Here is a 26906-nt window from a genome sequence, read left to right on the forward strand (position 1 = left end):
TAACTATGAACTGAGAAAAAATTTAGGTATTTTTCCTAGTAAGCATATGTATGTATGTAGTACTATATTATTAAGTAATGCCAAATGATAATAATATTTAAGAATATTTTACGAGAATTCGGAATTCGATCAAGATAAAAAATGTCAACTTGATAATAGCGTATTCACAATAAAAATTTTAAACTTATGTAATTATATATCAACTTTGGGAGTTAAATTGAATAGATGATCCAGAATCATATGGACGTACTATATGAACCAAAATTATGAAATCATAGGAATGAAGAGCTCCTGTTTTCGCTTAACGGTGACACGACACTCAAAATTAGGCATTGGTGCTTCACCTGAACTTCCCATACAGCTTCTGCTGATAAGCGTCTGGTAAAGATTCCTTATGAGATGGACGCAAAGGAGCAGCCATTCTGATCCGGCTAGGGAGGGCCAGCCTTACCGAGAAACAAAGGGTTATTATTAGATCTCTTGCTATCGATTTTACAGACCAAAAGGATTTTGCTGCGGCGCATATACTGATGGTAGCCCACAGCTGACAACGCTATCCAGGAAGCTCATCTATCTAGTAATTAGAACACAGGAGGAACTGGGAACTTCCACCCTGCTCGCTTTATACTGATAACAGTTCTCTGGTACCTTTCTTTGCTAGCTCATCAGCTTTGGAGATTGCCTGTGAATCACTTTGTGCCGAAGCGGCGCCACCAGTCTCATCACCGGGGCGGTCTATTGATAACACGGTTAGGCACTCTGACCCTGAACGCACTGTTAATGAGATTTCCAGGCTATCCCTTGCCCTGCTATATAATTTGGTTGATTATCGCTTCTGGAAGGAGCTGTGTTTCCTCGGTTTTAAAAACCTGCATGACGTCTTTTGTTAGGAATCCAGATTTTTGGGTCTGAGTAACATGAAATACACCTGCCGGCGATATTTACGGGCTTTCCAGCTGCAAAATAACATTAAATGCCATGGTTGGATTCTGGAACTCGCGCTTGTTCTTTGTGGAGCCCCACCGTTGAACGCTGTCGGTTTCTTGGCAAGTATGTTGTCTTTCTAGAGTCCTTCACCCGCACTAATGGGCTGAGACAATCGTGTCGTAGAGGAGAACCACTTTCGGTTAGGGGCCCCACCTTTTTGCCAATGATTTCTCTATAGAAGTATAATGTAACCGATGCCTTATTTGCTCTCTGTTCGATCATTTGGATTCCTTAAAAGCATCCTATTCAGGATAAAACCTAGATTTTTCACTGTATCCGCCGGTTGCAGATGGGTGTTCCCTATTTTTGAACAACAGGATCTCTTGCGTGTCTTCCCTGATAAATTAAACCGTTTCGGTTTCGGTTTCCAAGGTTTATTTAGGACGATGATGGAGAGAACCACTACCGCTGGGCAATTTGTTGCGATGCTGGAAATACCGCTTGCGTAAACGTTAATTACACGTTACCCTGAGGACGCAAAGAGGGTGAAAAAGTTCTCCAAAACGGCTGATGACCATCGAGCTTAAAATGCACGGACGAACTCACTTGGATTATATTTGTCGAATGATGGAAGGGAAAAAAGAATTTTACCTGTATTCAACCAGGAAGTAATGATATAATTTTACCTATTCTACTTTCAGGTGATATAGTTTAATCATTTTAAAGATATCTTAGAATCCTTAATAGAAGCTGAGATTGAGAATCTAACAATTTGGAAAGCGCAATGAAGAATACACGACAGATGTCACTCTGATAACAGTTAAACACTAGCATAAGAAATTAATGCTGCAAGCCAGGGTTTAGACTGATATGGACAAAAATTTTGGATTGGTTTGATAAAACATAATATGGAATAGTGAACCAACTTTAGCAACATCAGGGAAAAAACCACATATAGAAGACCACCAAAGGTCAGGCGGCATTTTCGTACATGTTCCTGAAAATATTTGTCTGCCATTGATTTTAAGTTCGCCTATAAAAGGTTCGCTTTGAACGAGGACAGGGGAACTCTCGACGAGACTCCTTGTGTACCAATAACACTAAAAAATTTTTCATTGAAGATGCACCATTGAAATGTAGCAAACTATTATTTCTAATTGGTAGACGTCTAGCGTTACTTTCAGAGAACAAATTGTCTTAAAAGTTCCTCGATACTTTTGAGAGTCAACATTACAGAACTCAATGATCCACGAAGACAGCATATATCCACTCAACCAGATCACCTGCTAAGCAGATTCAATTATGAGATAAATATTATGGGATGATTGGAATGAACATGCAGCAACTTGCATAACTCATTTCGAAAAAGCAAAGAAATTGACTTGAAGATAAACCTATAAGAAACATATTTGCGATTTTAGATCTCCATAAAATCTAGATCTTTTTATCATTCTGAATTATATTCGAGACTTTTGGCTCTTTCATGAAGAGTTTTTCTACGAGAATATGTGTTGCAATTGGGCTTCAGACCTGCATCCCAGATGAATTAATCAGATAAGGCACCTTTTGTGTCATCTGTCAGCTATCAAAGGCATCGAGACATTCTGAGAACACACAATGAAATTGCTTTTTTGAACGATTCAGAGAAAACCATCCTGCATTCCGATAATATTAAATACTATTTTAGAATCATCCAACACCACTGTATAATCAAGAATTTATGCTAGAGCCGCCAATGGCAACTGAGCTACAGTGAACTGACACATTTTAAAAGCTAGCCAGGACAGCCTGGCGCAGACAAATATACAATATTGTACGCCAAATGGCGTAGAGTAGAATTCATGAAAATTAGTCCCTTGGGTACATTAGATTTGCTTTAAGCTTCACATACATATATTTTTCACTTTCTTTTCTTACTTACTTGCAGAATTTTTTATTATCTAATTTTCACAACCAAATTTATTTGCAATACAAATTATTCATTTTCTGTGACGTTGCATTAATTCAAACATGTAATATTTTACCAGATTTGATAGCTTAAACTACAATTGACTCCTCGCCAACTGTTCTCTGCACTGCTGGTGGCATGCTTTTCGGCCTGTCAGCAATTAATTTCTATCCGTTCGAACTTACATCCAACATCCTCCAAATAAAGTCCCGAATTAAATACGGTTCTCAATCTCGACGTAAATTCCATCTAATCAAAAATTTTTTCTACCGCAAATATGCATCATTACTCCCTTATAAAGTTTGGCATCAACTTAGCACCCAATCGCTTCTCGAATAAACGTTAATTTTTATAATGCCAGCATATACGTTAAAAAATTGCGTTATTAAATTTTTAGAGCTGCCACCATATTTTTTAAATTAAATTAAAGTAATTATAATCCATCACTATTCGAATTCATTTAGATGCCTCGATTTGCACTCGCACTCGCGGGAGCGTTTGAAATAAAAAAAAAACAGTGTATTTAGGAAGAGTACAATATATTTGTAATTATCCTTTATTTATATGTACTAATGTTTTGTGCAATATTACATAAAATTGTGGTGTTCTTGAATTAATGTCAAATGTGTTGGATCGCTGCAAATCGGTGCACTCGGAACGCTGTCAATCGGAGTCAAAAGTAGTGCTGACGCGGCGCAACATCGAATCGAATGTGTTGTAGCGCTCTAGATCAAATTAACGCGCACAGGATTGGTGAATTGGATAACCGTAGAAGAGCGTGAGGTGTTATCGCGGCGCAGCGTTCCAATCGTTTTGATAGTTGACATCTGCTGTGGTGAAATCCAATGTGTCACCAGGTGTGGTGTATTGGTGTTGTGTCTAACTAGGGTGCGCCAGTTTTTCCGGGTAGAGTGGGTGGTGGCTTAACTCACTTACGGTTTAGAAATTAATGTGGCAAACAAAAGATTAAAGTAAAGTTTTATGAAGAACAATAGTGTTGCCATATATTTTTTACAAAGCAATCTTACTATTTTTGTTCGAAATGTACACACTAATTTTGCAAGTAATATTATAATTTTATTTACCAGTATAATTAGAAAAATTCAGTAATTAAATTTTTAGAGTTGCCAACCTATTTTTAAAAAGTAAATAATTTTTAGCTAATTAACACTTTAAATATTATCGCGGGAAATAAAGATTACAGTTTAATTAAAAAAAAAATTTTAATAGTGTTACCATACATTTTTTTACAAAAATTGCTTAGTACGTTGGTTAAAAATGTTCACACTAATTTTGCACAGAAAAATATTATATTATTATATTATTTCAAAAAAAATATTTAATTTATTCGCATCATTGTTAACTCTTATAATTATATGTATGTATATTATTATTATAGTACATACTATATATATTTTATTAGGATGCTAACAAATGTTAACACACAACAGTGACAGTTGAGATAGAAAAAGTCGCCAGAGAGAAAGAGAGTGAGAAAAAGCAACAGCAGCTTAATCAACTCCATTGTAAAGAGCACAGTTGTCACTAAATTGGCAGAATTGGATTTTGGCACACAGTGTACAAGTTTGAAGAAGAAATTTATTTCAAATTTGGAATTACATTAAATCTTTTTACCCACAGTAATGGAATGGAGTTTTCTAAAAACTTCATTTGATATTTAAGCTACCACCAATTATTATTACAAAAAATTCATTTACCCAAGATATTTTAAACAAAAAATATTTTAAAAATATCCAAATTTAAAAAAATTTAACATTTCACAGTGGTATTTTATATATCAAAATTTAAAGTCGATCTAAGTCAAAAATACATATCTAATCTACTGTTTTACTTGTTACCTGTTTTTCAATTTGATTAAAATCATTACTTAAATTAATCTAAAAAAATTAATACAATTAGTTAAAAACAAATTAAAACAGTAAATATAAAATAATAAATAGAATATAAAAAAATCGAAAAATTAATTGAGAAAAAAGATTTTAAAATTTATTTAATCATCGCAGAATCGCTTCGAAAAGCTAGTAAACTCTATCAGCGATAAATGTATGCTTACATTGTTTATACATACCCCTATTCGTTATGACTCACATGGACTCGCCTTCATTCATTTGTGTCAACCATCGGCTCCTTCACAACAACTATGTCATACTTTCTGTTTTCTGGCATCTGTTCACTGCCCGTTTCCGAAACACTTTTTTTATATGCAATGAATTGAATTAATTTTTTCTGTATTTCACAGTACGTCTCCAGTGCTCGCATATGCTTGCCACTTCCGCTGCTTGCGAATAAATATCCGTAGCATTTCGATGGAGTCATGTGTAGAAGTTCATGCAAATGAGGAAAGTTCTCTGATCGCCATTCACTTGGGAGTGGCCAGAAATGATTATTTAACATATGGCTCAAGCAGCTCACGGCTTCCGGTCTTTGACCAAGTATCCTCTAGGTAGCCTAAGAGCATCCGTTTGAAGGCGAGCTAAAGTGAAAGGCAAACATCTCCTCCTGGGGTTGTGCGCTGGGTTTTTGGGACCCGCCGTAAAAATGGCCCCAATGAAAACATACCAACTGCCTCGGATGAGGCCCCTCCTTTGGTGACGACCACAGCACACGAAATGGGATTATGACCTTTTAATTGGGAAGTTGCCTCTGCCCAGCTGGTTGATGTCCTTGAGGGAGTGAAGAGCTGACATCATCGCCGTTCAAGAAATGCAATGGGACAAGGACAGAGAGGCGAGTAGGTCCTTGGGGCATTTACTAAAGTTGCCATATAAAAGAGCGCAAGTCCACAGTGTGGGATTGAACACCTAGCCACAATCCGCATCAAAGCGAGGTTTGTCAACATATCGTTGATTTGCACCCACGCCCCGACGGAAGAGAAGGACGATGTGACCAAAGATGCCTTTTATGAGTGCTTGGAGCGCACTTATGAGAGCTGCCCCGCCACGATGTCAAAATCGTGCTTGGCAACTTTAACGACAGGGTGGGCCAAAAAGGTATCTTTGGCACTACGGTCGGTAAATTCAGCCTGCACAAGGAAACATCCCCTAATGGGTTGAGGCTGATCGATTTCGCCGAGCCGCTAAATATGGTTATCTGTGGTACTATTATAGATACCAACATAAGAAAATTCAACAAGGAAGACAGGTCTCCAATGTTTTAGGCGTGCGTACGCTCCGGTGTTCTAACATCGACTCGAACCACTATCTTGTTGCAGCCAAGATTCGTACCCGCCTCTGTGCAGCAAAAAACGCACTCAACAAACACAGGGATAAGACTTTCACTCCGTTGAAAAGACTAGGTGGGGAAAGACCTGGCTTCGCTTGGAATCTCCTATTTCATAGAATGGAAGTGAGGTTATTGCGTTTTAAGTGTAAGTATGTTTGTGTTAACGTTGCGAAAATGAGCCTCGAACAAAGAGCCAACATTAAATTTTGTTTTTAAGATTTCTTGAAATTCTTTTATCGAAAGGTTTTAATTGATGAAAGAAGTTTATGGCGATAATTGGCTATCCCGTAGCAGAGTGCATGAGTGGTTTCAACATTTTCAAAGTGGTCTTGAGGACATAAATGACGATCAACATGTTGTTTTTTTTTGTTTTTGTTTTCGAAGGGGGAATCTTTAAAGCTATTGTAATTTTTCCGGACGATATGCACGATTCATATTGGCCCCACGCCCAAGCAGGACTTGCGACACAGTACGCCTACGTACTAAACCCTGAACTCTGTCGTCATTGCTTGTATTTGGCTCACGGAACTGCCGTCAGGCATTACATCGGGGGACCAAGCTTAGCCATTAGGCTCTTCATTCGCACATTTTCCCTCTAAATCAGAGTAATCCTTCTGTTTTCGCTGCGTTGCCAGTCTTTCATTCTTAACTCTTGCATAGTTATAGCTGCCCACGCTCTCATTCTGTCCCAGACTGCCGTCGATTCGATCATGTAAGGCACTATATTCTCCGGTGTCACGCGATCGTATATCACATTCTCTATTTCTAGTCTTTATTTTTCATATTTTGAGTAGAAAATGAAGATAGTCACCCTAGATGCTTTTTCACAGGCTTTGTCTATATGCGTCTTGTAACTTAACTTCGAGTCTATCATCACTTCCAGATATCTCAAAGATTGCTGTGTGGTAATGGTATATCCGTCAATATTGAGTGTAGCGACCTCTAGTTTCTTCCTGCTTGTGATTAGTACTGCTTCTGTCTTTTGGCCAGCTAGTTGTAACTTTATCACCATAAGCTATTCTTTGATTTTTTCCGCTGCATGATTGCACAGACGCTCTTTTTCGTGAATTTCTTGAGTAATGGGAGGCGCAGCACTTCATCATATAAGATATTCCACAGAAGTGGGCTTAGAACTGAGCCTTGATCCGTCACCATATAGTGTTGTGGTCCTTCGTCTGTGTCGTATAGCAAGACCCTCTCCGACAGGTAGTTGGAGATAATCTTCAGCTAATAGGGTGGTGTTTTCTTTAATTGAAGAGCTGTTATTATATGAGGCCAGTTGGCTGAGATAAAGGCTTTCTTAACATCGAATGTGACTACCGCACTATACTCTTTGGAGCCATACATCCATCTAATTCCTTCTATAGCTTTACTTGCGACGTCAGTAAGTTTCACTATCCTGTAAGTATCACCCCATGGATTTTCGTCAAGTTTATTGCACAGCTCTTTGAAGCAACAGGACTTTCTCCCTTTTATAGTTTTTTTGAGGTCGTTTCGATTCCTCTTAAAGCATTCCTGTAGCACTGCGTAATTCGTCGATTGTCGCATTCTTTGGCACAGACGCCTTGCTTTCTGACATTCGCTTCGTATGGCTTCAGTTTCGTCATTCCACCAGTATGCAGGTTTTTTGTGCGTGCCTTGCCTTTTTCTGCACATAGCGGCGTCACATGCCTTGCTGAAGTGTCGTGTTAAGTGTTCCGCCTATTGTTCCGTTTCTGCAGCAGCGTTGTTCGGGTTGTTATCTAATAACAATTTTAATACCTCCTCATCAATGGTGTCGACTCTCCAGCCTCTGGTTTGGGCTTTTCTTGATGGATAGAATCCTTGTAACGGCGTGTTGTCTATTTCAACGATCAACCTGTGGGCCAATCAAAATCCGTGATGACCGAAAATTTCATTTAAACTGTGCGTGAGTTCATCAAAAATCAGCCGAAATCATCATTGAAACTCATGGAAATGGAATTGAACATCTCCAAAACATCGATTTATCGCATTTTAACTGAGCATTTGGGCTTGCACGGGTTGTTCCACACAATTTGACTGACGACCAAAAATTGCTCAGGATCCAACATTCGAAGGACATCATTAAAGGTCAAAAAGGACAAAACTTCCTTCACAATATTGTGACTAGTGACGAAACTTGGTGTTTCCAATAAGATCTCGAAACGAAACGCCAGAGTGCTGAATGGAAGACACCGGACGAGCCGAAACCCAAAAAATCGCACATGGAGAAGTCAAAAGTGAAGGCAATGCTGATTTGTTTTTATGATTCCAAGGGTATTATCCACAAATAATTTATTCCACCCGGCCAAGAAATTAATGCGGTATTCTACCGTGGAGTTTTGAAGCGTTTGGTGCGCCGTATTCGACGTGTTCGGCCCGAATATCGCGAAGATGAAAGTTGGCGTTTCTTGCACGATAATGCTCCGTCTCATCGATCGACGCTTGTGATCGTTAAAATCACATTTTAACCATTAACCACTCCCCGTGCACCGTGCAACTTTTTCCTTTTCGGAAAGATACATTTGCCCATGAGAGGAAAGCGTTATGTAGACGTAGAGGCAGGCTTGCACCAGCATATTGGCGGCCATACCGGCCAACGAGCTAAAACACTCGTTCGACATGCTTTTGGACTGTGCAAAAAGCTGTATTGAAGCAGCTATTTTGAATAAAATAATTTGATTTTGCCGAAAGAACTACTTGTTCTGTTTGTTTTTTAAAGTCCTGTTTACTTTAAAACATACCTTGTATTTAGTGCATTCGATTATGAGACTGGCGACAGGGTTAGAAAAGTTCGTGGGGTTCAAATCGCGGATGCAGGTGGGATTCAGGAGCAATCTTAGGCACCATCAGCAGCATATGATAGGTTAGGTTATGTTTGATGCCGGACGCGAAACCCATTTTTGGAATACTATATGCAGTCTGTTTTGACGACATAAGAATAGGACTTCTGTAATTCGAACTTATAAGTGACTAATTGCAAATAAAAATTTGTCCAGGCATTTCATTTCTATTCCTACAATTAGGAATAAAGTACTGAGATTATTCCAACTCGAGTTCTTCCACATTTATAACGAGGTAAGCAATTCTTCACGAGACCTTAACGAACGATCAGTGAGCTCAAGAATAGTACAAGCGCTCTGTTCTAGATGTAAAACCACTACAATGATAAGGTAGTTTGAAACTGATAGAGAGTTTCCGATAATATAGTATATCCTTTTACAAACCTTTCCCCACAAGATCGATTTCCTCCAACGACTGCTACTCTTACCCAACTCTCTTGTAGGTCGGCGGGTGGATAACAGCCGTCAGAGTTTGGTTTGGCAACTTCATCACCCAAAAGATTCAGTATAAGGTCAAAGCATGTGATAATTTGAATTTTTAATAGTTTTATTAGCCGCTTTCGCTGCCATATACCTTCCGAAGATGTCTATGGACACTATATGCAGAATAGCATTAAGTGTCATGGTTGGTGTGGACCTTGCTGCACCACATATGCTGATAGGTAATAATTGTGGTCTTTTCCAAAGCCTCCACCACACAAAAACCCTGTATAACATAATGAGCTTGACTATGATGTTCTTAAGCCAGAAGACTCATAATATAGATGGCCAAAAATGTACATTCCGTCACTACAGTTTGAAACAATTTTACAGTTTAAAATATTTAAGAAACTTTTTTCGAAGATTGTTTTTTCAACTAAAGATACTTCCCTTGAAATCGAGTCCCAAATAAAATTAACATTAACATAGAAATATTTATGTCTTCTGAGCCTTTTGAAGGGATCATAAGTTTTAATTCCCAAGCATATTTCGCAAAGCAAGCAACAGTAAGTGCGTTCCAAGCGATTTTTCTATCCCCACAAAACAAGTGAGACTTAATTGGCGTAGACAACAGCGCGCCAGTCGTTTCTTCTTTTCGCTACATGGCGCCAATTGGATATTCCAAGCGTAGCCAGGTCCTTCTCCACTTGGTCCTTCCAACGGAGTGGAGGTCTTCCTCTTCCTCTGCTTCCCTTGGCGGTTAATGCGTCGAACACTTTAAGAGCTGAAGTGTTTTCGTCCATCCGAACAACATGACCTAGCCAGCGTAGCCGCTGTCTTTTAATTCGCTGAACTATGTCGATGTCGTCGTATATCTCGTACAGCTCATCGTTCCATCGATATTCGCCGTGGCCAATGCGCAAAGGACCATAAATCCTTCGCAGAATTTTTCTCTCGAAAACTCGCAACGTCGACTCATCAGTTGTTGCCAACGTCCAAGACTCTGCACCATATAGCAGGACGGGAATTATGAGTGACTTATAGAGTTTGGTTTTTGTTTGTCGAGAGAGGACTTTGCTTCTCAATTGTCTACTCAGTCCGAAGTAGCACCTGTTGGCAAAGAGTTATCCTGCGTTGGATTTGCAGGCTGACATTGTTGGTGGTGTTCACGCTGGTTCAGATGAACGACAGGTTCAAGTTACGACTGTTAACGGTGACGTGAGCCAAGTCGCGTGTGCGACGACAAAATTAAATCTTTACTCGCTCTTGTAACGTTGGTTTTCATTCATTGTATTTGCAATGTTCCTAGGCTTTTGCAAACACTTCCCAACTCATCGGCAGTGAATCTCTTCACAACACGCCAGCGTTTATATTCTATTTTAAGGTTTTTACCATGTGTGCCTTTTTTTTGTTGTTTTTCAATGCTCTTCAATGAGTTCAATATAAATTGATTTTATGAGCTTATTGTCCTACTCTACAAATATTGACCCACTTAAGACCGACTAGAGCTCAGCTAAACAAGCACGTGATTAAATGCGCGGACGAGTATGCGCCGGAAACGTAGAGCGCAATGAAAAATATTGCATGAGCGATTTAAGAGTACTTTAAGTAAATGTAAGTTGGCTTGACCGGTGCCCTGGTTTTGTATGTGTGTGATTGCATGCGCTCATAATGGTTGCCGAGCTGCATTGGTTGGTGCACGTAAAACTTTTTAATAGCAAAATCTGCACTAACAAGGCTTATATAGTTTTAACAAAGCGCCATATGCTTACGTCCACAGCTGCACATTAAGTGCGGCAGAATGGTCGCTGGTGTGCGAAGTAAGACTGCAATGTTTATCCTGTCTTTTGCATTGTAATAGTTTTGAAGCGAAGTTTGGAAGGTATGCAAATGGACCGGAGTTGCAAGAGGGGTGAGCGAATTGTTTAGAATAATGAGAATTATGTGGAAGATAAGAGAAAAGAAGCGAAAACAAAGCTTAGTGAAGCCAAAGGAACATAAATGTAGACAATTTGGAGTCTTAAAGGTCTAAAATAATAGTATATATGGTGGACTGTCAAGGTCGAATGAGTTAACCAAACTTCTAGAACCCAAATCAAATTAAGGTCTCAAATTATGTTTCTGCGATTCTTTATTTCACAGATACTCCTGAAAGTTCTATGTCCTCAGCCGAGAGATGATAATTTTTTCTAAGAAATTCGCATTCCACAATAAAGAACCATCAGGGTCAAACGACAGTTAAATGGATTCTAAAAGGTCAAATTGACTGTACAAATTGTGGTTCTGGGATTCAACTCAAGGAAATTCAATGTTCTTAAATCCTAACTTTCAGAGTTCTGAGCACCGAAGCAAACACGAGTATATAAACTTTAGTGCTTCCTTGATGAGATAAACTCCATCTTTGGACTTTTATAAGATATGTAATAATAGAGTATAAATTTGCGAATTCGGATCTTGATTTGTTATCTTTATATCAGTCAAACGGGTTAGATTTATAACCATTCTTTGGCACATATTCTACAGTAAGTTCTTCTGATGTGTGTTTTCAATACTCTACTAAATCTTTTCGAGAATTGTCTTTAATTTAAGTTTCCACAAAATTTCTATTAATGACGAACCGGTACAACTTGTAGACACAGACTCTTAATTCTTCTTCTTCTTAATTGGCGTAGACACTGCTTGCGCGATTATAGCCTACGTGGCGCCAATTGGATATTCCAAGCGAAGCCAGGTCCTTCTCCACTTGGTCCTTCCAACGGAGTGGAGGTCTTCCTCTCCCTCTGCTTCCCCCGGCGGGTACTGCGTCAAATACTTTCAGAGCTGGAGTGTTTTCATCCATCCGGACAGCATGACCTAGCCAGCGTAGCCGCTGTCTTTAATTCGCTTAACTATGTCAATGTCGTCGTATATCTCGTACAGCTCATCGTTCCATCGAATGCGATATTCGCCGTGGCCAATGCGCAAAGGACATTAAATCTTTCGCAGAACTTTTCTCTCGAAAACTCGTAACGTCGACTCATCGGTTGCTGTCATCGCCCAAGCCTCTGCACCATATAGCAGGACGGGAATTATGAGCGACTTATAGAGTTTAGCTTTTGTTCGTCGAGAGAGGACTTTACTTTTCAATTGCCTACTCAGTCCGAAGTAGCACCTGTTGGCAAGAGTAATCCTGCGTTGGATTTCCAGGCTGACATTATTAGTGGTGTTAATGTTGGTTCCTAAATAGACGAAATTATCTACAACTTCAAAGTTATGACTGTCAACAGTGACGTGAGAGCCAAGTCGCGAGTGCGACGACTGTTTGTTTGATGACAGGAGATATTTCGTTTGCCCTCGTTCACTACCAGACCCATTTTCTGTGCTTCCTTGTCCAGCCTAGAGAAAGCAGAACTAACGGCGCGGGTGTTGAGGCCGATGATATCAATATCGTCGGCATACGCCAGCAGCTGTACACTCTTATAGAAGATGGTACCTTCTCTGTTTAGTTCTGCAGCTCGAACTATTTTCTCCAGGAGCAGGTTGAAGAAGTCGCACGATAGGGAGTCGCCTTGTCTGAAACCTCGTTTGGTATCGAACGGCTCGGAGAGGTCCTTCCCGATCCTGACGGAGCTGTGTTGTTCAACGTCAGTTTACACAGCCGTATTAGTTTTGCGGGGATACCAAATTCAGACATCGCGGCATAAAGGCAGCTCCTTTTCGTGCTGTCGAAAGCAGCTTGAAATCGACGAAGAGGTGGTGTGTGTCGATTCTCCTTTCACGGGTCTTTTCCAAGATTTGGCGCATGGTGAATATCTGGTCGGTTGTTGATTTTCCAGGTCTGAAGCCACTCTGATAAGGTCCAATCAGTTTGCTGACGGTGGGCTTTAATCTTTCACACAATACGCTCGATAGAACCTTATATGCGATGTTGAGGAGGCTAATCCCACGGTAGTTGGCGCAGATTGTGGGGTCTCCTTTTTTATGGATTGGGCATAGAACACTTAAATTCCAATCGTTGGGCATGCTCTCGTCCGACCATATTTTACAAAGAAGCTGATGCATGCTCCCTATTAGTTCTTCGCCGCCGTGTTTGAATAGCTCGGCCGGTAGTCCGTCGGCCCCTGCCGCTTTGTTGTTCTTGAGGCGGGCAATTGCTATTCGAACTTCTTCATGGTCGGGTAATGGAACGTCTGCTCCATCGTCATCGATTGGGGAATCGGGTTCTCCTCCTGGCGTTATGCTTTCATCGCCATTCAGCAGGCTGGAGAAGTGTTCCCTCCATAATTTAACTATGCTCTGGGCATCAGTGACTAGATCACCTTTGGGGGTTCTACAAGAGTATGCTCCGGTCTTGAAACCTTCTGTAAGCCGCCGCATTTTTTCGTAGAATTTTCGAGCATTACCCCTGTCGGCCAGCTTATCAAGCTCTTCGTACTCACGCATTTCGGCATCTTTCTTCTTCTGTCTGCAAATGCGTCTCGCTTCCCTCTTCAACTCTCGGTATCTATCCCATCCCGCACGTGTAGTGGTCGATCGTAACGTGGCGAGGTAGGCAGCCTGTTTTCTCTCCGCTGCGACACGGCACTCTTTCGTCGTACCAGCTGTTCTTTACTCTTTCCGAAAACCAATGGTTTCGGTTGCAGCTGTACGTAAGGAGTTTGAAATGCCGTCCCACAGTTCCCTTATACCGAGTTAAGTTGACGAGTGCTCTCAGAGAGCAGGAGTGCCTGAGTAGAAAATCGTTCGGCTGGCTGCTTGTGATTGCAGCTTCTCGACGTCGAACCTTCCTTGTGTTTGTTGGCGTGCGTTTTTTGTTGCACAGAGGCGAGTGCGAATCTTAGCTGCAACAAGATAGTGGTCCGAGTCGATGTTAGGACCTCGGAGCGCACGCACATCTAAAACACTGGAGACGTGTCTTCCATCTATCACAACATGATCGATTGGTTGGTAGTTTTTCGATCCGGAGACAGTGCCAGGTAGTTTGATGAATCTTCTTATGCTGGAATCTAGTACTACAGATAACCATATTTCGGGCCCCGGCGAAGTCAATCAGCCTCAATCCATTTGGGGATGTTTCGTCGTGGAGGCTGAATTTACCGACCGTAGTGCCAAATATACCTTCTTTGCCCACCCTGGCGTTAAAGTCGACAAGCACGACTTTGACATCGTGGCGGGGGCAGTCTTCATAAGTGCGCTGCACGCACTCATAAAAGGCATCTTTGGTCACATCGTCCTTCTCTTCCGCCGGGGCGTGGGCGCAGATCAGCGATATGTTGAGAACCTCGCTTTGATGCAGATTGTGGCTAGACGTTCATTCACCGCAGTGAATGATATTACTCGGCGACGGAGTTTCTCTCCCACTACGAATCCTACACCAAACTTGCGCTCCTTTATATGGCCACTGCAGTAAATGTCACAGGACCTACTCAGTCTCTCTGTCCTTGTCCTGTCCATCGCATTTCTTGGACGGCGGTGATGTCGGCCTTTATTTTTGCGAGGACATCAACCAGCTGGGCAGCGGCACCTTCCCAATTAAGGGTCCGGACATTCCAGGTGCATGCCCTCAAATCGTAGTCCTTATTCCGTTTGCCATGGTCGTCATCAAAAGGGGGGTCTCTCATCCGAGGCTGTGTTTTCCTTTTCATTGGTATTGTTTTTTACGTGGCGGGTCCCAAGCCCAGCGCACAACCCTATGTAGGGAAGACTCTTAATTTCGCAAGATTATTATGACCAGTTGCCACATTCTTTTAGACTTCACCACCTCAAAGGCGCTTTATTACAACAAAATTAAAAACAAAAGATCCTGCATCTTTTTATTACTACTTTAATTTTTGCTGTATTCGTCCATTCTATGCGCTCCTTCCTCCCATCTCCTGTCGCGGCTAAAACTTTTTCGATTTGAAGTTTATCCAAAGCGTACGGGGGAGTAATAATGCAAGAAATTATGAAGAGTTTTACCAGCAACTTAATTAAAAATTTTTGGCACGTTCCATGGCTAGCGCGCAAACACCCACACGCATACATGTATACACTGAGCATCATGTTTCAATCCTTCCATTCTTGACTTGCTTATTGGTGTGAGGTGAGCGAAATGGCTGCTGTAGCTCTCTCGTTGTCGCGTCTAATAGTTTATACGTTAGCCATAACCAAAACACAGATAAACAACAAAGTTTGCAAGTGAGTAATTTTAATACTACTTGCATTTTGTTATTCACGCTTCGGTGAATGATTTCATTAAGAGGAAGCTGTGAATCGGAAAATGTATTTCGGAAATTGGATATAAAAAATCACTATAAAAGGTGCCTTCCAAACTTAACATTTCATTAATTGGAAGTGAAGTTATTGCGTTTTAAGTGTCAGTATGTTTGTGTTATCGGGGCGAAAATGAGCTTCGAACAAAGAGCTAACTTTAAATTTTGTTTTAAAATTGGTAAAACTTTGACCGAAACGTTTCAATTGATGAAGCAAGTTTATGGCGATGATTGCCTATCCCGTAGCAGAGTGCACGAGTGGTTTCAACGTTTTCAAAGTGGTCGTGAAGACATAAATGATGATCAACATGTGGGCCAATCAAAATCCGTGATCACCGGAAATTCCATCGAAACTGTGGGTGAATTCATCAAAAATCAGTCAAAATCATTATCGAAATTCATGGAAATGAAATTGGATATCTCCAAAACATCGATTAATGGCATTTTGACCGAACATTTGGGCTTACTAAAGGTGTGTGCACGGTTTGTTCCGCACAAATTGACTGCCGACCAAAAATTACTCAGAATCCAACATTCGATCGACGCTTGTGACCGATTATTTGACCAAAAATAGCTCCCCATATTCACTTGATATGGCACCGTGCGACTTCTTCCTTTTCGGAAAAATTCATTTGCCAATGTAAAGAAAGCCTTATGCAGACGTAGAATGGCGGCCATACTGGCCGACGAGCTAAAACAGTAGTTCGACATGTTTTTGGACCGTGCAAAAAGCTCTATTGAAGCAGAAGAAGACTACTTTGAATAAAATAAATAAAATAAAACCATTTTTTCTGTTTTTTTTAGTCCTGTTTACTTTTAGAAGCACCTTGTAATATTAAAGGCCAAATTAGTAACCACGTCCACGTCCTTTTTTGTGTTGTAGACTTCGGTTTTTCTCTTTGTTCCATCTTCCAAAAAAGTTGTCGAATTTAATGGTTCAAAAATTGTGCCCGACCGACTCGTGGCAAGTCGAGGGTTAATGAACGTCTATATGAGGCGGAGCACCGACCAGCTCGAAAATGGAGTCGCCTCAACCGTCACCTGCTACACCAATTTAAGAATTACGAAAGGGGAGTGTACCCTGAGAACTGCTAGGATTTCAACATAGGCAGATTAAGTATGAGTACACCAAAAATTTCTGCAGAGCGTCACCTCTACGTAGTACCTCGGTACTATATATCTATCTACAGAGTTCAACCAAATTTAGATTAGTCGAAGATAAAATTTCGACCCATAGTTGGGAACTGATAACCTTTGAACATAAGATCGTGAGGTATAATAACAGGTAAGAATTTTGTTTTATCTCACTTGAAATTTTAAAAGCATAACCTTCTAGTCCAGGCCTGTCCAACATACGGCCCCCGGGCCACCATCCAGCCCGCATAGGCCCTTCATCCGGCCCGCCATCTCTTATAGTCTTTGGGCATCCCAGTTGTATAGGCCTGAAACACGTGATGGATAAAGTAGTGCAGACAGTTAATTTTATACGCGCAAGAGGGCTTAACCACAGACAGTTCCAGGCTTTTCTGGCTGATGTCGGTTCAGATCACGAAGACATTGTATACTTTAGTCGCGTTCGCTGGTTCAGCAAAGCACACTAAAACGATTCTATTCTCTGCTGGACGACTTAAAGATATTTCTTGGTAACAAAGACCAAGAAATTACTTTCCTTACTGATGAGGAGTGGTTGGCTGATCTGGCTTTCCTGGTTGATATAACTAAATATCTTTCTGATCTTCAACTTAAAACTACAAGGGAAAGACCAACTATGCACACAGTTATACGAACACGTTCTAGCTTTCACAAAAAAGCTTTTATTGTTGGAAAAGCAGCTGGAACAAAAGCAGTTGATTCATTGGGAGACCTTATCTACAAGAAAGCAAGATACCTTGGATTTTGACAAGTACGTGTTGATGTTACAAAGATTAAGGAACGAGTTTGACGACAGATTCGCAGACTTCAAATCACAAACTCCCTGCATGAAAGTGTTTCAAAATCCATTTGATGTTGAAATTGAAGGCGCTGCGCAGAGTTTACAGCTGGAGTTAATAGAATTGCAAAGCAGCTCTCATCTAAAAACAGCATATAATAATTGTCTTTCAAACTTAATTGAATTTTACAAAAAGTATATTACACCCAGTCAATACCCAAACCTTACTAAGCTGGCTATTCAACATATTTCTTTATTTGGTAGTACATATGTTTGCGAGCAGCTGTTTTCTCGCATGAAATTTAACAAATCAAAAACCAGATCATCTTTATTAGATAGCCATCTTAAAGGCATTTTGCGCATAGCCACTTCTAAAACTCCAGCTCACATAGATGCGCTGTGCAAATCTTTATATGCTAAGGCCATAGTTACATTAATAATAATATATTAAGATTTATGTGATGTTGCTTATTATAAATAAATAAATATACCAAAACTGAAGGTCATTTTATTTTGTTCTTGGCCCGCCACGGTTGAAAATGCTAAGCCTGGCCCATCACAAAATTATGTTGGACGGGCCTGTTCTAGTCGAACGATATCGGGGTATATATCCAAGCGTTTTACAATTATTTATATTAACTTTTCGTATTGGTATTATAAGCAGAGGTTTAAGCAACCTCTATGTCTCTTTCGAAATTATTGCATAACATATTCGTTGAAAACTTGAATAGGCCTCTCTGCTTAGTAACCAAATTTCCATCTCTCTTCCAAAACAAAATTTATACGCTCCACTTTGTCTTTGTCCACTGTCCAATTGGCCTACACGCGAGGTGGAATAATCTTAACTCTTTTTCCTCTACTGTCAAGCTTTTGCCAGATTGAGATTAAATGATCTTGGAAAACACACCTTTGGTGAACTTAGGGAAGTAAACGAAATTGTTTTTAGCGGCATTAGTAAATTTGTGATAAGCTCAAAAACGTTTTGTCGATCTGTGAGGAACTTATGACTCATTTCTTGTAGTTTTAGTATCACATAGGATCAGCGCTCACAGCTGTTCAGGTATGATTCCACCTTTGTGGGAAGATCAACCCTACGACTTAACCAGCACATCGATATAGGTGAATTTTTATTGTATTGAATCTTAGGTCTTAGTCCAATATGAATGTGGACCACCAAAGTAAATTTTAGTACCTGATTGCCAACGCCTCCAATTTGTTGATTCTTAGGTCCTATTCTGTTGTCTTCCAGATCACCACGCCTCCAATTTAAATTATTATGGATGTAGTGTCTTCATATAGCACTCTCTAAGATAACTTTAATATCTGCGAACCTTAACAACTGACGTGGAGATAAAAAAATTTAATGTGAAAGCTCTGCTTATAATTATTAGTAGAGCCTGTTCCGGGTTCTGAAAAAATGTGTATTATTTTACAGATATCTGAAATATTGATCTGAAATTTTTGTCAAACCATTTCTCGTTAAGAATCTACTGATTTGTCTGAACAGCCGATATCGATCCCGTTTGGCATATAGCTGCCACACAAGCAGCACAAGTGAAGTTGTATTAAAATCTTTTTGTTTAACAAAATATTTTTAGAAAAAATGGAAGAGGTTTTATTTGAGACAACAGCGTAAAATCAGGACAATTGTTCAGATCGGATTATTATACCCAGCATATAGTTTTCTCACAAACTGATTGATGAAAATCAACTTTTGGTTTTGATTAGTTCTATTTTTTTATTTGACAAGAAACGTTTTTTTCTTTTTGATTTGGATTCAGTGGAATCATGCCAGGGTGCCATTCAGCCTGCTTCCTTGATCCGACCCTAATTCTGAATTTGAACATTAATCAATTCCTCGGTACTAACAAACGTTTGAAAGTGGTCTTATTCGTTTTACAATGCCTTATCTATAAGTTTCACGCCATTTTCACTCGTCCTTATTCATTGTCTGTAAGTAACCATAACAACAACACTAACAGACATATACATATAATATATGAGAACGTCCATTAGTTGGCCATAATTCCACTTGAGTGCGCTTACTTTATTACAACATATTCCTTTTGTTGTAAAGGACCAACTGACCCTTTTACACTTTGTACGTTAACCCAGTGGAAAGCTGGGGCTCGCAAAGTTGCTAACGAAACCGCTGATGTCATTACAGCAAACAGCAAGGATAACAAGAACAACTGCTTTTATGGCAACACAGTCTTCAGCTTAATAATGTTGGCGAGTCATTGTGTTATTAAAATCCAAACAACTACAATATAGTGGTGAGCTGAAGTAGCAATCAGCAACAAAAGTAGAAGTTGAAGGCGCAGGAAAAAGAATATACGACTAATTCGCTACTTAAATAGACTTCTGACTTCTGGCAACTACAAACACACAAGACACTCGATTCACATGAACCACATACACAAAAACAGCAAGTGTATGCCAAGCACTCAACCGCTGCAATGCTCGTTTCATTTTACCTTCATTTGTAATATAATCCTTTTATGAAGTTTCAATTGCCTGCGTAGAGATGTGTGTTCGAAGTGGAATGTCTGACGGCCGAGAGGAACTTTTCTCGTTTCTGCAATGCCATTACATGAAAGTCGTTCTAATCACCGCTATAGGTGACATGGCGTATAAGTGATATTGGCGATAGTGTGATAATATGGATCTTTAAGGGTGGTATGGTGCGTATGAGTGATTGTGGTGTTAGTGTGAAATATTCATCTACATGGCGTATGAGTGATATTTTTATATGATGCAAGGACTCAAGTGAAACGTGGCGTATGAGTTACTTATATTTAACAAAAGTTACATCTGTGAGTGATAAGCTAAAAATGTATGGAGTGTATGGGCCCTGTCCCATGTTCATTTTTGTGATATTTGGATCGTGATCCATATTGATGATTGATGGATCGATAGTGAATGCTACCCGTTCAATAACTATCACGTCTGTATTTACGTGAAATAAATCGAATTTTGAAGATGCTAAAAAATAGTTTTGCTTTATTATTTTTTTTAATATTCTGTCAATTTCTTTTTATAAAATGTCGAAAAAAAAGTGGAGAAAAGTTGCTATGCTTACTAGTAACCATTGGAAAACATTCACTGTAGCTTTGAATATACTAAACTTGTTATTTAAATATAAACAAACTATACAATTTTAATAAAAATTTCATCGATTTTTATCATTTTCAATACTTTGTTACGTTATATAGCGAAGTTGCATACAAAATGTCGTAGGTAGCGCAATATTGAACATTTAACGAGGGATCCACGATCCTCAATTCAAAATATTTAAATATTATTTTATATGAATCGCAATTCATCAGTGAGTGATATTTCTCATTATATATTTTATATCGCACAGGTGCTACTTGGCGTATAAGTGTGTAGTGTGCTGATTGCTGTGAGCAGTAAATTACAACATGGCGTATGAGTTTCATTTGCTATGAAAGCTACATATCAGGCGTCTTGACGTATAAATTATAGTCTGCTAAATATATGACTAATGAAAAATAAAAGAGTGCTGCTTCACATTGGCAACTGCTTCGAATACATTGTCTTTTAAAAATTCTTCACTGTAATCATGAAAAAATTTATTAGGAATCTATAGGTACCATTTCTAGCTTCCTTACTTATTGAAACTATGATTGTGTTTTAATGTTTTTCCAAAAGATTAATTGATTATTGTTCCTTTGTTCCAATATTCCGAACATGCGTTGGCTAATTACTGTCATTGTGCGGCGTTTTGTGTATATGCAGAACGCCCACGCCAGAATACTGCTCACATCAATGAGGTATAAATAATTTACTTCATTCATTCATGGCCGTCAAGAAGGCTCAGTTCGTTTGGGATGGAGTCGATACATTGTTAGAAAGATGGAGAAATGTTCAAGCTCCAGTTGGGCAATACTTTGAAGATTAATACTGTATCATTTTGATTTATTCCCGTTACGTTTTTTGTTCCTTTTGATCTTACCATTGAACCACGTTTCCTCTTTTCATCTTCAATTCCAAATCATCAATATGTAATTCATTTCTTAAAGCTTTCCATCATCTTCTGTTGTCATCTCCGTAAGCCATTATTATCTTTTTCTGCTCCTATCAGCATATAACGTAGCTTCTTCGTTATAACAACAAAAATTACTCAATTCAATTACTAAAAGGAAAGAACAAACAGCAACCAACGTAGTAAGTGTTTAGCCTTACACACATATGTAAGCGCTCTGAAATTGATTTTGAATTGTTTTTGTTTTTGTTAGGATGTTAGCAATAAAGATATATGGCAGATGGGAACAATGTTTTTTTAAGCGATTCGCTGTTCGGTAGACAACATAAGGTTCGGAGCTTTTTTTGAATCACAAAAGACCATGCATAAGTCTTATGATTCGTCAGAAGCTAACTTAGAAGCCCATGTAACTGTAATAACCTTTAAACCACAAATTTAATTATGTGATGAACTTCCAGCTTAAATTTTTTGCGTTTTTACAAAAACTCGATCAAACCTCTAACCTTCCTGCGGCTATTTTTTCGTCCTTCATTTCACTGACTGTCCTTTATCTTAACTGAGATTTTAATTGGGCAATGGACGTCGCTGTCAGCATTGTCTCGGCTGAGGGTAACTGAGCTAGTTCCTAGAGCAGAGGTATATACACATCCTTTTCTTTGCTTTGGCATAGTCTGAAAATAAAACTCAACATGGAGGAGAAAAAAGAAGAAAATACAGACAGGATATCGGCCCAACCGACGGTAGCTTTTCCTCGCTCTCTGGGGAACACCAATCGTGCTGATTTGGTATTAAAGGCGAGACCCAGCAAGGAATAATTGAAAGCAATTAACAATGGTGGCGGTGGCCAAAGTCCATGAAAGACTTAGTCGCCAACTAATTTTAAAGAAGCTATGTTAATAACTTGAATTTTATCTCACAGAAAGTATGGACAACTATCGTTTCCTTTTTAAAAGAAGTATTCCAAATTGTGTCTAGATGCTTTCTGTCGCTGTAACAACAGCCTTTCGATGTATTTTATTATACTAATGAAGGTGAAGTGTGAAAGATTAAAGCCCACCGTCAACAAACTGATTGGACTTTATCAGTGTGGCTTCAGACCTGGAAAATCAACAACCGACCAGATATTCACCATGCGCCAAATCTTGGAAATGACCCGTGAAAGGAGAATCGACACACACCATCTCTTCGTCGATTTCAAAGCTGCTTTCGATAGCACGAAAAGGCGCTGCCTATATGCCGCGATGTCTGAATTTGGTATCCCCGCAAAACTAATGCGGCTGTGTAAGCTGACGTTGAGCAACACCAAAAGCTCCGTCAGAATCGGAAGGACCTCTCCGAGCCGTTCGATACCAAACGAGATTTCAGACAAGGCGATTCCCTATCGTGCGACTTTTTTCAACCTGCTTCTGGAGAAAATAGTTCGAGCCGCAGAACTAAATAGAGAAGGTACCATCTTCTATAAGAGTGTACAGCTGCTGGCGTATGCAGATGATATGATATCATTGTCCTCAACACCCGCGCCGTTAGTTCTGCTTTCTCCAGGCTGGACAAAGAAGCAAAAGAAATGGGTCTGGCAGTGAACGAGGGCAAGACGAAATATCTCCTGTCATCAAACAAACAGTCGTCGCACTCGCGACTTGGCTCTCACGTCACTGTTGACAGTCATAACTTTGAAGTTGTAGATAATTTCGTCTATCTTGCAACCAGCGTAAACACCACCAACAATGTCAGCCTAGAAATCCAACGCAGGATAACTCTTGGCAACAGGTGCTACTTCGGACTGAGTAGGCAATTGAGAAGCAAAGTCCTCTGTCGACAAACAAAAACCAAACTCTATAAGTCGCTCATAAGTCCCGTCCTGCTATATGGTGAAGAGTCTTGGACGATGTCAACAACGGATGAGTCGACGCTGCGAGTTTTCGAGAGAAAAGTTCTGCGAAAGATTTATGGTTCTTTGCGCGTTAGCCACGGCGAATACCGCATTCGATGGAACGATGAGCAGTACGAGATATACGACGACATCGACATAGTTCAGCGAATTAAAAGACAGCGGCTACGCTGGCTAGGTCATGTTGTCCGGATGGACGAAAACACTCCAGCTCTGAAAGTATTCGACGCAGTACCCGCCGTGGGAAGCAGAGGAAGAGGAAGACCTCCACTCCGTTGGAAGGACCAAGTGGAGAAGGACCTGGCTTCGCTTGGAATATCCAATTGGCGCCACGTAGCGAAAAGAAGAAACGACTGGCGCGCAGTTGTTAACGCGGCTATAATCGCGTAAGCGGTGCCTACGCCAATTAAGAAGAAGAAGAATGAAGGCGAAACTTGGTCTCTTATTACAAAATTCTAACTTATATTTGTCTTGGATTGAAGGTCTTCTTTTCTTCTCGCTTCATAAGTTCTTTTTAGTGTATTGAATTTGCCCTCATTTATTTGCCACCTGACTACTGATCTCTTTGTACTATTATGCACTCAGTCTTAAATTACACATCACCTAACAAACCGCTGTCTATCTTAGTCTACCTTATAGCGCCGCAGTAATTTTATTGGTTTATACGCTTTACCACAATTTTCTCATAAGTTCCCTAAGCCATTTGCTTATTTATCATTTCCCATTTAACTCTTTGCCGTGTTAAGATTCATTGCCTCACTTTTGGCCCATAAAGTGTAATTACTTTTAACGCCTAGGTATTGGCGGGTGTTAAGCGTTGCGTATTTGGGTCGCATCATTTAAAGACAAGGGAATATATGTATGAATTTAGTCACAGTGGGATTTTTAGAGATACAAATAGTATGTAAATGTATATGAATGTAGGTATACTAAATATTAAAGTAACATAAATTTAAATGGCTCTTTTGAGCTTAGGAAGGCTATTTTAATTTAGCATTCTTAATGCGTATACACGCTGTGTTCTCTGGAAGCAAAGTTATCTTGAAGCCTATGGAATGGAATGAAGTGGTCTCATTGGGACACTTTAAGGCTTTGGTATGACTAGGAAACGTGGAGACGTTAAGGATGGGTTGTAGTAAAAAATGTAGAGATCGAACCTTTGCTAAGACTGTCTTTTTATGCCTTTACTTAAAGTTAAGGCCTAAAATGACAGTCGTACTAAAAGTCAAAACTAAAGTCGATCATTTCCGAAATTCTAGCAAAGTCCTTCCAACGCTTCCTTCCTTCACCATTACAAAATTCTTAACATTAAAACGTCCCTCACCTGACCTTAAATTTCTCAAACCATTCACCTGCTGTTAATTTTTTCTACACCCTCACTGGTTACCGCACCAACATTCAAGCGCGTCAACAAAAGTTAATATTCCCAAAGAGACCCTTGAGTCGCGTGCAAACTATTGCCGAATACTTACAACTGACTGCAAGTGGCAAACAAAGAAAGAATATCACGAGTACTTAGTGAACTTAAGGATAGTGTAGAGTGACGTTGACAAAGTTTAAGGTTTCGCTGTTCGGTTGCTAGCGACTAGCAGATGGCGCTTGATGGTGGTCATTTAATGGCTGATGGCTGAGAGTTGGCCATTGGTCGACAACAGCCAGTTCTTGTTGGTTGTTTGGCATTTAATTCCACATCTGCTCACTATTGTTGACGAATAGGTACCTTTTTGGTGAGTTAATGCTTGAGTTGGTTGCTGTGGTTATGATTTTCAGTGGATGTTAAAGTAGAAGGCATTGCATTTATTCTGGTGGAGCGAGGTTCAAAACCAAGCTGCATGATAAATTTCCGAGCTTATTCGAATAGCAGTACATCAATAGCTTCTATCTTGCTACCTTACTTAGTTTTTGAAGTTGAGATCTCAGAAATATATGTTCCATAATAATCTCTACAACGTGAATCAGTAGAATATCAATACCTGCTAAGAAAGGTCAGAAAAGTAACACAAGGTCTTTATTTTCTTCCTTCTTTGGAATAAGTCTGATGGACATAGGAACTTCCAAAACTTCCTTCCAGAGACGTCAATAATAATTAGCACCGTAATTTCTAGGCTGGCTCTGCATGTCCAAAATGGAACGAACTATGAATACCTGGCCTTAGTTTTACCTTCACAAGGGTTTACCAAAAAAGTATTGGAGCAAGTATTTTCTTTCTTTTACCAAATTCGTTACGGTTTTGATAATTGACTCTTAAGACGTTTTGCGGCTTAAGCAAATAAAGCTTACCATGTAATAAATATAGTTTAAAAAAACTAAAAAACACGCTTTTAAAACATATCAAACTGAAAAGTGAAAAATAATTCTTTGTGTAAACTAACAATAATTATGAAAGAAAAAATCCTGCATTATTGTGAGAAAAGCGTGGAATGCTCGATATATGAAAAATATGATGTTAAACTCCAATCTGTAGAGGCAGAATCAAGGCCTTTGAATCTATGTATTTGAATAGGAATGCCACATGGCCACAATAACATCCAGTAAGATTCGGGAATTTTCAGTGTGCTAAATCTATGTGAGTCATTGTTACAGAGGGGAGGGCGCAATAGATCTTAAGTCTCGTATGCAAGACTTTCTTTCAGTCTACAGTCGTCGTTAAAACGTAACAAGAACTTTAGATTACATTCTCGAACCATAAGAAACCAAAGTTGCTTGCCAATTAGAAAGTAGTTTCAACTGTTCTTTGAAAGAACTGAAGATTTACTTTTGTTTCAGAAAAATGGCTATTATACATATAAACCTCGATAATCAGTATTCTTCTTTAGAAATAATTACTTTATTATCGCTGCTTCTCGTTATCTTCCATTATATAGGAGTTTCTCTTGGTTGGTTAAAAATAAAGTTGTATGAGCGCCAATCGCATGCAGTCGCTCTCAGCCCCAGGTGGTAACCAAATTAGGACTTATTCAGTAACTCAGTGGATACCTAGTTTACTAGTCTAGTTTGAAGCTACCTTCTGTGTATGGATTACTACAGAAGAAGCTCGATTTTCTGTAGACTCTTTTAATGAAGTTTTCATAGTGCTTGTAATCTCCAGCGAGCAGGCCCGTCGGCTCTGCTCCAGAAGATTAATGCGGCACTTCTCCGATAGAACTATTCAACATACCATTGCAACATACCACTGCACCGTTAATATAGGACGGATGACACTTTTGAAGAGCCGATAGACCATGTCGTAAGCCCTAATTGGAGAAATGGCTAGTCTACAGAAGATCTAGTTTCGACGTGCTTTCTAAAAATCATATATTATTAAGTGTTCTTATCAGCGTATTGTTTTGATCAAAATATGTACTTTTAAGCACGGTGGTGTAAGGCCGTCAAGGGAAGGTATTCACGTAAAAACACAAAAAATGTTGTCAAGTTGGCGGATATCAATGAGCCAATGAGCCAAGATAAGCGATTAAGATTCACCATTCT

Source organism: Bactrocera tryoni, chromosome 3, assembly GCF_016617805.1.
Source record: "Bactrocera tryoni isolate S06 chromosome 3, CSIRO_BtryS06_freeze2, whole genome shotgun sequence".
Lineage (NCBI taxonomy): Eukaryota > Metazoa > Arthropoda > Insecta > Diptera > Tephritidae > Bactrocera > Bactrocera tryoni.